Source organism: Branchiostoma floridae, unplaced genomic scaffold (genome assembly GCF_000003815.2).
Source record: "Branchiostoma floridae strain S238N-H82 unplaced genomic scaffold, Bfl_VNyyK Sc7u5tJ_1558, whole genome shotgun sequence".
In the NCBI taxonomy this organism is placed as follows: Eukaryota; Metazoa; Chordata; class Leptocardii; order Amphioxiformes; family Branchiostomatidae; genus Branchiostoma; species Branchiostoma floridae.
Genome location: NW_023365757.1, coordinates 38,793 through 49,025, shown reverse-complemented (window position 1 = coordinate 49,025; position 10,233 = coordinate 38,793). Strand labels below are relative to the sequence as shown.

General features: G+C 43.5%; 2 protein-coding genes across 5 annotated transcripts in view; both read right to left on the bottom strand.

The window, feature by feature from the left end:
- The window catches only part of LOC118408133 (kinase D-interacting substrate of 220 kDa-like), a 71,668-nt gene extending 61,501 nt beyond the window's left edge, over positions 1 to 10,167 (bottom strand). Inside the window, exon 1 of the mRNA XM_035808766.1 lies at positions 9,829 to 10,167. The gene's annotated coding sequence lies outside the window, so the exon portion shown is untranslated. The remainder of the gene's footprint in view (positions 1 to 9,828) is intronic.
- Positions 1 to 10,233, bottom strand: part of LOC118408132 (poly [ADP-ribose] polymerase tankyrase-2-like) — a 124,245-nt gene that overhangs the window by 99,030 nt on the left and 14,982 nt on the right. The gene's annotated exons all lie outside the window — the stretch shown is intronic.

Here is a 10,233-nt window from a genome sequence, read left to right as displayed (position 1 = left end):
ACTTTGTACTTTTCTCTTCGAATGAAGGCTCACCTGGGGGATAACCGCTAACCGCTAAGCGAAGCCTTCGGTAACCGCCAAAAAGCGACCCCATACGATCGGACTTAGGAAATTTCCAAGAAAATGTGCGTTACTTTCAACACTTGAATATCATAGTAAAACACGTGGGCAGAAGGTAGAAAGTTGTTTGAGTACCCAAAATTACTTTGTAACTTTTCTACATACGAATGAAGGCTCACCTGGGGGATAACCGCTAACCGCTAAGCGAAGCCTTCGGTAACCGCCAAAAAGCGACCCCATACGATCGGACTTAGGAAATTTCCAAGAAAATGTGCGTTACTTTCAACACTTGAATATCATAGTAAAACACGTGGGCAGAAGGTAGAAAGTTGTTTGAGTACCCAAAATTACTTTGTAACTTTTCTACATACGAATGAAGGCTCACCTGGGGGATAACCGCTAAGCGAACCCTTCGGTAACCGCAAAAAAGCGACCCCATACGATCGGACTTAGGAAACTCTTTTTCTTCATTTCTGCGCGTCACATCATATTTTTCAGTCATCATCTTGAAAATCCCGCCCCGCCTGTCTGGTGACCCAGGCAGCAATTTGCTGATTTCGCATAAGGTAGGACAGATTTTCGCCTATTGGGATTTACATTGTTATGTTAAGGACCTCGAAGTGAGGAGGTTCGACGCCTCAAATTTGTATAGCAGGGTGCAAAAGTAATTAACTAGAATTGAATATGTTGGAGTTTAGGGCAGTATGTACACAATTTGTGAAAATGAGTTTAAGTTTGCCTACTCGTTTCCCCAGAAAGAACACTTTGAAATGACCCCCAGCGGAGGTCACCATACTGCAGCCGACACACGGAAGTAGCAGGAACAGGATTCGTGCGCGAAATTCTACCCAGCCAAAACAAACTTCGTAACCCAAGTCATACAGCCTCAAAACTTACGCATTCCTTTGCTATCCACCAAAGTTTCCGACTCGCTGACGTGCACAGAAAATTTTCTATGGCTTTTCAAGAACTGCGACGTACTATTTTGTGCCCGACCTACTTTTTTGCTGTGTTATGCGACCTTAATAAAGACCACCTTAACGCCTTCAGGTTCTTCTACGTTTTTAAGACAAGACTGAAACAGACACATGGGCCATACATGTCCACACATACATATGGACACATACATGTAGGCATGCACACACATACACATAACACCGCTGACGACTTAAACATTGTCGTTCTATATCTAATCTAAAATCGCAGTATCGTTCCGTAATCACTTCTGAAACATCTTGAATTACTTTGTCTAGTCTCACGTTAAGATGTCCGTGTTAATAAGACTGATTGACTCATTTTTTAGTTCCTTACATTTGGAAGATTGTGACGGGGTGGTCGTTTTCACGGGCGAACCAAATACATGTATTGTAGAAGAGCCGCGATACTGGTCAGATCAACTGAAAATCTAATGTCTGAAATAAAATTGTGGTGAACTTGAAAATGTTTGCTAAGGGTGTAACAAGATGTATGCAACCTTTCTATGTATCTATATCTAACGTAATCTATCTATCTGTATCTGTCATACTACTTGCAATTAGCCCACGGGCAAGAATTCGCAATAAGATTATTACTATTATCAACGTTGACGGCCCGTTACGCATTATATAAATTTATTGATATTTAGCAAATTGTAACATGCATTGGCATAATACCGGCAGTAAGACTTATACCGGCAGATAAAAAATAATGGAATTTAAAGAGATCCACAATAGTTATTTCCGAGGTATGCACAGTTACCTATTCTTTCTGCGCAGTGATTGACTCATCCATATGAAGCTATGGGGTGGTGCCTGGAGTCGCGCGAAGATGTGATACATATAACATTCCCCAGACTGAGTGGGTGGGTGGGTGGGCGGGCGAAAAAGAAAACTGCGCTCCATCGTGCCTACCTCTTTTCCCCAAGTTGTCCCACTCCTTCTATCCCATGTTCACGTCTTCGACGGATTCCAGGCTGTGCGGATGAGTCCGTCAAACTGCATGTGAATAGTCTATCCTGCCTTTATATGGGATTGGGTCTTCGCCTAATATAGGCATCGCCAATCACAGCGCAGGAAAGATAGTTACCTATTCTTTCTGCGCAGTGATTGACTCATCCATATGAAGCTATGGGGTGGTGCCTTCCGTCGCGCCTCTTCTTTTTAGTATCATTACCTGAGTTGCGTGGCATCCAAGCTTCTTGGTGCGTGTGTGGGTTCTAGGAGACCAACCGCTGACTCCACGCTAATAGGGAACGCGTGCGGTGTATACTCAAGGACGACAGTGGACGCATATTCAACATACTCAACATAGTCTATTGACAACTTCTTATGGAACCGTTCCATGATGGTAAAACAACCAGCACCACACAGTGCGTGACGTAACCACTAGCGGACTCTACCACTTATATGGGTGGTGGTCCAGACCTACCATAACAATCACTATACAATATTGGCGCTACTATTCTTCCTTCTTACATATGCATACCTCCTACTATTCCTAATCTCATCCTAACTTTCCTTCACTCCATCGTTCTTAAATATCCATACCTCCTACTATCCCCAATCTCATCTTAACCTTCCTTGACTCTATCGTTCTCTCCCACTCTCATCCTTACTTCTCCCACTCTCATCCGCCAAGTTCTTCACACCATTATTCTCTATTCCTTTCTACCCCAACCTCCATTCATTATTCTTTTATTCGTGTCCTGCTTATCGGAAGTGAATCAACTACAATAAAACTAATGTGCAGTCTAATACTTTTTATTTCTTGCATCGCCGGCGGTCCTCTTCTAAAAACTACTAGAAATGTCCTCTGTCAGATGTTGCAAACTCCAAACATACTTCCAACCCCATAAAAAGAATAGACACGGTATGTAACCATGGTCTATTATCGCAGCAGATGTAACTTTCGTATAACGGATCTCTCCAAATTCGACGTACACAAATGGCTCAGACATATTGCAAGAATAAATACCCAATATAATCCCATTTCTCCCTATCAGAACTCGGGTATAAAAAAAAATGTCGACATTCGGTTTCAAATATTTGTTTCAACTGCCGTTGAGCAAACCAAGCTGCGTCACATACATTGGGATAATTGTATCTAAACAAAAAATCTGTATTGAAGTGTTAGAGTCCTCCTCACTACTGTTCTAGCTTTTCACTGATAACAACCTCTCTGGAAAATCCACTAACCCTTGAATTGATACATACTTGACGAAACCAGTTTTGGCCAATGCCGTTTTGCGCTGGGTAGCCAACCCTATATTACTAGGTCTAGCTTGGAAAGCATATGTGATAAATTGAAGACATTTTATTTTATGTGCAGCAAAAACCTTCATGTCTTCTATAAATAAGCCTTAACCCTGTGTGTGCCAATAAAGGCTGACAGTTAGAAAGTAAGCAGTGACCTTTTAATACTGGCTATATTAACCTGAAACTTTTATAGCGTCATCTTTTGACTCATTACAGCTAAACATGTCAGATCTACCTACGAAGCAAAATTAGACTTTGGCCTAAATGTTTCGATAAAACGACAAAATAACTGCTACCTTTTAACTTTCGTGCCTCGTCAAGTTATCAACAAATTACTACCCAAGATACACGAACCTGTATTTATCCATGGCACTTTATATTAAACATGCTCCTTTTCAAATTACTTATAAACCATAAGCGCTGGAACGTACTACCAAGTAAAGAAAATGGAGACAGACGAAAACAGCAAACCGATTTAATAACTAGTTGTTTCTCAACATTACAACGAAAAAACATGTCACTTCCTGGACAACTTCTGACGTTGATGTGTTCTAATTAAAAACAAGCAAATACAGTGGTCATCCCTACAGTGAACTTTAAGACAGTATAGATGTTCTTTTTTTTTACGAAGAAAGCGTTTAACAGACGCCCTCTAACATCTTCTGTTACTTTAAAAGTTTAAGGCAAAATGGAACTTCAGGTCACAATTCGAACGTACGAGAGAGTAAAAAATTCTGGGGCTGTTGTCTCTCTGTTTCTGAATTTTAAGTCTAGTTTTAAACTTCTTGATCCCTTTGCTTGGCCACCATCCCTGCCTGTACGCCGTCCTCCCATATGGTTTGCTGCGTGTACTTCTCAGCTGGCTGGTGGGTCTAAGTTGCTGAACTTGAGGTGGTATTTTCAGACGTCCTCGCATCACACCCACGCGCGTTGTACTGAATGCTTCCTGTAACATATTTATCATATTGCATGTCCTTCGGGATGAAGCTATCCTTTCTCTTGAAAACCTGTACCACCTAACGAATACGTCGTTGGTTACGAATGTTCTACGACAATGTTGCTCTGTGTCTTGTACTTCAAAGAAAACGTACGTGTACCAAGAATCATAGCGATACAATAGCTTGTTGAAAAACGAACGAATGATACTCGTAATTAGTTCAAACTCCTTGCAGTTATACGTATATAAGTGCCAACTTTTAATCTTGTGCTGTCCGTCCTAAAACTATCCACGACGTACTATTCTCTACATTGCACACCGTAATCTTCACAATTGTCGGCCTCGACTTCAGTGCTTCTGTAGATATTTTCTCAATCGCGTTAAAAACTGCTTGCCGTTCTCGTTATCTACACGGGGTCCATCAACAATCTGCAATGCCACAAATCTCACCAAAGTATCGGACAGTCTCGGTATGTACCATCACGAAGTTAACCAAAACCTGTCGTAGTCAGCCAGCCAAACTGTACTATTCTCATTTCCTACATGTGGCTGCCCTGTCGCACGACCAACTATATCAGCCTAGAGTTGTCCCTCGACTTGTCAAGTAACAAACCGAACGAAAACCAAGTCCTGTTATCAGCCTGAAGCTGTCCAATAACTAATAGTACGGCTCCATATCACACAAAAGTTGTCCTTCAGTCTTAAACTCCACCTGTGGTTGTCCCACAACTTGTCGCATAGCAAACAAAATAAAAAACTGTCCGCCAGCCATGTTACCTACCTAGGCTTGTCTAAACAACCTGTCATGCGACCAACCACTAACACCTGGGTAACAAATTTGTAACAACGTATCGTGCGATAACAGAAAACTGTCTAACAGTCTCTTTACTTCTCTAGTCCAAAAACTTTCCAACAGTCTTGCTGCTTACCTGGGGTTACTCAACAATCTGTCGTACAACAACACACAAAACTATCTAACAGCCTTTTTAATTCTCTGAGGTTGTCTAACAACCTGTCACACGACAATAACAAACAAAAATGTCCAACAGTTTTGCTGCTTACCAGGGGTTGCTAAACAATCTATCGTGCGACAACCCACAAAACTGTCTAACAGCCTTTTTACTTCTCTGGGGTTGTCTAACAACCTGTCGCACGACAACAACAAACAAAAAATGTCCAACAGTCTTGTTGGCTTCCTGGAGTTGCTTAACAATCTGTCGTACTACAGCACAGCGTCACAAAACTGTCGAGCAGCCTTTTTACTTCTCTGGGGTTGTCTAACCAACCTGTCGCACGACAACAACAAACAATACTGTCCAACAGTCTTGTTACCTACCCGGGGTTGTCCAACAACCTGTCATACGACAACAGCAAACAAAAAACTGTCGTACACTGTTGTTACTCTACCTGGCGTTGTCTCACTGCCTGTCGCACGACAACAAACCAAACTGTCCAACAGTCCTGTTACCTGCCTGGTGCTGTCCCACAGCTTGTCGCACGACAACAAACCAAACTGTCCAACAGTCTTGTCACTTGCCTGGTGCTGTCCCACAGTTTGTCGTACATCAACCAACCAAACTGTCCAACAGTCTTGTTACCTGGTTGGTGCTGTCCCACAACCCGCCGTACATCAACAAACCAAACTGTTCAACAGCCTTGTTACCTGCCTAGTGCTGTCCCACAGCCTATCGTACATCAACGAACCAAACTGTCCAACAGCCCTGTTACTTGCCTGGTGCTGTCCCACAGCTTGTCGTACATCAACGAACCAAACTGTCCAACAGTCCTGTTACTTGCCTGGTGTTGTCCCACAACCTGTCGTACATCAACAAACAAAACTGTCCAACAGTCCTGTTACTTGCCTGGTGCCGTCCCACAGCCTGTCGTACATCAACAAACAAAACTGTCCAACAGTCTTGTTACTTGCCTGGTGCTGTCCCACAGCCTATCGTACATCAACGAACAAAACTATCCAACAGTCCTGTTACTTGCCTGGTGCTGTCCCACAGCTTGTCGTACATCAACGAACCAAACTGTCCAACAGTCCTGTTACTTGCCTGGTGCCGTCCCACAGCCTGTCGTACGTCAACAAACAAAACTGTCCAACAGTCTTGTTACCTGCCTGGTGCTGTCCCACAGCCTGTCGCACATCAACAAACAAAACTGTCCAACAGTCCTGTTACTTGCCTGGTGCCGTCCCACAGCCTGTCGTACATCAACAAACCAAACTGTCCAACAGTCTTGTTACTTGCTTGGTGTTGTCCCACAACCTGTCGTACATCAACAAACCAAACTGTTCAACAGCCTTGTTACCTGCCTAGTGCTGTCCCACAGCCTATCGTACATCAACGAACCAAACTGTCCAACAGTCCTGTTACTTGCCTGGTGCTGTCCCACAGCTTGTCGTACATCAACGAACCAAACTGCCCAACAGTCCTGTTACTTGCCTGGTGTTGTCCCACAACCTGTCGTACATCAACAAACAAAACTGTCCAACAGTCCTGTTACTTGCCTGGTGCTGTCCCACAGCCTATCGTATACATCAACGAACCAAAACTGTCCAACAGTCCTGTTACTTGCCTGGTGCCGTCCCACAGCCTGTCGTACATCAACAAACCAAACTGTCCAACAGTCTTGTTACTTGCCTGGTGTTGTCCCACAACCTGTCGTACATCAACAAACAAAACTGTCCAACAGTCCTGTTACCTGCCTGGTGCTATCCCACAACCCGTCGTCCATCCACAAACAAAACTATCCAATAGTCTTGTTACTTACCTGGGGTTGTCCAACAACCTGTCGCATGACAACTACAAACAAAACTGTCCAACAGTCTTGTTACTTACCTGGGGTTGTCCAACAACCTGTCGCATGACAACTACAAACAAAACTGTCCAACAGTCTTGTTACTTACCTGGGGTTGTCCAACAACCTGTCGCATGACAACAACAACAAAACTTTCCAGCAGTCTTGTTATCTCTCTGGGGTTGTTTACAGCATGCCGTACGACAACAGCAAACAAAAACTGTCCAACAGTTCAATTGTCCAACAAACTATTGCATGACACCAACCAGACAAAAAACTGCAAACACTTTTTTTTCTACCTAGGGTTGTACAAGAACCTGTCAAGCGAGAAACCCAACAAAAAGCAAATCGGCTCATAAAAAAAACAAAAATCAAATCACCTGAAATCTCGCTACAAACTCGAGGCTGTCTGCCGACCTGACGAGCAACCAAGATAACAACCTCTAGCTGAGAAATAGGACACACCTTAGGAAAACTGCCGCAGTGGTTGACAGCTGTCCGAGCGTCTTGAGGCCTGGTCCCTCAGCTTTTCGGGTTGCTGAATGCTGGCTGGTCCACAAAATGCAATGCCCAGAATCGCCGAACCTAACTTCAAAATTAAACAAAGCAAATATACAGAAAAAAAAGGAAAATACGTAAAATAAGGCAATACGTTCGACTCCTTCCACAACAACAACAACAAACGTGATAGACAGACAAAAAACTATACCAAATACTGTCTAAAGCCTTTCAAAGAACGTAACTCACCCATAGAGCTACCAGTGATAAGTTGAAGTCTCCGACTCTTTCTTGATAAAAAAGGTCGGGCTCTGCTCCGAGCGTGCGGAAACTGGAACAACGTTGTACCGCTTCACAAAGGCTCCTATGGCAAAAAAACGGGGTAAACGGCAGCCCTAGCGGTGACTCAGCTGTATCAACATACCTAACTCAAATGAGACAACACAAAATTAATTATACCAAGCCTATTTTACCAAATAGAATCACTCGCACCTGCGCACGCGAAACATGTGCGATGCGCAAACATATGCAAATTACGAGTCGCTAAACGAAATGAACGACAGAATAGATGCTGACCAACAAAACACACCAAAATCATACAAAAGGGGAAAACAGGAAAATAAAATCACGAAGGAACAAGAAAGAAAACAGCCGAGGGATCCACTAGAAAAACAGCCAACTTAGGAAGACAAATCAAAATGGAAAATTCCACAAGACGCCAAAAATGGCGGCGAGCTCAAAACCTTGCGTACCTGCTTGGCTTGTAAATCCTACGCCCGTAGGAAACTACTCTATCTTCTCTGTTGTCGGCAAGTTTCCCTACCCGTTCTCAGAAGGTCGTAGATATCGCAGACTTGTCCTGGTGAGTCTCACTGTCAAAAACAGTGTTACTGGTGCTCTGCTATGGAACGTCCGGCTCATTCACAAGGCTGCTGCGTCAGTCATGCTGGGGTCGGCCGTGCCGGCGATGTGACTTGCCTTCTCCGTCGACGTTCTGCCAGACAGTACTGCATATACCTGTGATGTCTAACAAACGCCCAAAATAAGCGTCTATTCTAGCAGAGAGGCATGCTTTCTTCCATAACCCATACACAATGCCCGGCACGCCAGTGTCTGCGAGAAGAACGGACCTCAGCATGACAAAGAGCGATACACGTGCAAAAACGCAGACAACTCACATTCGTCCCTACGCAGCAACAACTTCTCGCATTTTCACAAAGCAAAATAAAATACGAAATCTTCATGACACTAAAAGGGCAATCTTCGAATTCTATACTCCCTGTAAACGCAAACGAGGTAAATACTCGGTCTCTCTTCTACACCCCGAAAACCTGCTGGCGGTCTTTCTGTGGATCTTCTGTGTTTCCGTAGCCATGGCGTCGACGAACCGGCTGTGGGGAGGAGTCCGTCAAACTGCATGTGAATAGTCTATCCTGCCTTTATATGGGATTGGGTCTTCGCCTAATATAGGCATCGCCAATCACAGCGCAGGAAAGATACTTCAGACATCTAGGTGTCCAATACACCATTAATTTACAAAGCATCGATAACAATACATTCGAAGACAACAAGGCCAAAAGTTTTCAGTATCTTTTTCGGGACAGGCAGCTCGTCGTGGGACGAACACACTGTCACATTCATTGCAAGATTTGTAGATCATAATTACACATGCTCACGGCACAAGACGAACATGATTCAACAGCAATCTTGAATTTCTGTTGGTGACCTACCACTCGTGTAAAAGTGTGAAGAACCGTTGCATTATCGCCCGGATCTACGGCTGAATGGGCAAATTTGAACGTACGCCTCCATTTTCCAGCCATTTTTATATCTAAGCTAGCAGTAAAGTGTTACGTCATAGCGGTTGTGACGGACAGAAGTTAAATGAAAATTCTTGACAGTATACGTCCGTTTTCTCATGACATTTTGTATGCTCATACAGGTCTATGTTTGATGCATTTACTAACAGAAAAGGAAGGAACAACAGAGGATGTATAAAGGTACAAATCGGCATTTCATTGTGCCGTGTTTCTTCCTGCCGGTATTTTTTATCCCCCTCCCAACCACGCGCCCGTTCGCCGTGTAATTCCGCGGCGTGTTACAATTACAATATTACGCTTTTAGCAGGACAAGAGTGGCAGAAAAGTTACACAGAAGAAGTGGCAAGGGTAAGCTATAACAGCAACATGTAACTGGAGAAAATGATGCGTTGACAATTTGTCAAATCAGTATGGCTAGAGAAATCGTCCTAAACGTGCCGGTATTATGATAATAGATGTTAACGAGAAACCCACCCACCTCCAAGACATTTGTGTATCACCAGCTCTATGAAGAGTCTTGTTCAAACTTCTGTTGAAACGGCGAAAATCCTTGTGACGGTTCCCGAAGTTAATTAAAGAAACCCAGATATACTAGTGTCTTATAAGTCCACAACAGGCGCCTACTGAGATCAAATCCATGCTCTTCTTGACATGTACACTACGCGACGTCGCTGTGTTTGGTTTTTATCGGTCCACCATCTTCGATGTCTGGAGTCTCGTACCCAGGATACTGCGTGATAAACTCTAAACTGGACAAGAGGGGACAGTTGAATTAAAATTCAATTAGAATTTTTCTGCTTGCTCAACGGTTAGCAAACAGAGCAAAAAGAGTCCTTTATAGGACACATGTTGTCCTCCCTTTGATCTGCGTCTTGTCAAAAGT